Source organism: Triticum aestivum, chromosome 3B (genome assembly GCF_018294505.1).
Source record: "Triticum aestivum cultivar Chinese Spring chromosome 3B, IWGSC CS RefSeq v2.1, whole genome shotgun sequence".
Lineage (NCBI taxonomy): Eukaryota > Viridiplantae > Streptophyta > Magnoliopsida > Poales > Poaceae > Triticum > Triticum aestivum.
In genome coordinates, this window is record NC_057801.1 from 11,748,414 (window position 1) to 11,749,343 (window position 930).

Below are 930 nucleotides of genomic sequence, written 5' to 3' on the forward strand. Positions count from 1 at the left end.
AAATCTGTATTAACTTTTTTGAGTCCTCTGTAGTGTTGTTCTATTTGTTATGCGGTTTTTCTTAAAAATGTACATCTCCCTTTCATCCATTCATAATTCATACAATAAAAGCGTGTCTTACTGCCTGGTTTGTCTGGGGCTTAAAACCGATAGCTTTATGCAGGAGGGCAGGAGGCTGTATGTTGGTTTTGGAAATACCTGTTTGTCCATAGAAAACTACAAAATGCATGTGCGCTTAGAATTCGGATATAGTCACATTTGGCAATATCCAAGATTATTGTTATCTAATAGATTTTTCATGTTTCTTTCTTTTTGCAGAAATCATTTACCTTTCAATCTTGGAAGGCCCTAAGCTGAAGGAGAGCATCAATTGTCATGAGAGATAAGCAATATCTATTAGACACGCATACTATCAGGCTAACGCAAACCACTCGGGAATGAAGTATACTTACCGTAACTTTCTATGTGTTGACTTGAGTTTTCCTGTTAGTAAAAGAAACATGCCATTTTTTTGCGGTTCATGGATTCATGCTCAATGTTGAATTATTATCTGATCTGCAAAAGCATGCCTTACTGCTGCTCATGGTCACATGATTTATAATTTATAACTACAATTATTTAAATCAGTATCTTGCATGAAGTCTTGACATCTAGCTTGATCAAAGATTCCACTGTGTGCTTATTTCTCCATCATATCGCACAATGAATAATATCAATAGATAAATATCTCCTTTTTATGCAATGGATTTCATGAAATAAAACAGCGTCGATCACTGTCTCCGACGTAATCTTAAGTGCACAGGCATGGCTTGCTGTCACTACTTTCTTGTAGTATTAGTGTCGTCTTTGGCTATTTCCTTTCTTGAATTTTCCAATGATAGCGTACATGCCTAAACATATTCAAAGTTGTTGATTATTTTGTTGCAAATA

The 930-nt window shown here is 35.3% G+C and overlaps 1 long non-coding RNA gene across 1 annotated transcript in view; it reads left to right on the plus strand.

Moving 5' to 3' along the window:
- LOC123068235 (uncharacterized) overlaps window positions 1-623 on the plus strand; it is a 1,013-nt gene extending 390 nt beyond the window's left edge. The window contains exon 2 of the long non-coding RNA XR_006431623.1: window positions 319-623. This is a non-coding gene — a long non-coding RNA (uncharacterized lncRNA). The remainder of the gene's footprint in view (window positions 1-318) is intronic.
- Window positions 624-930: the final 307 nt, after the last annotated feature.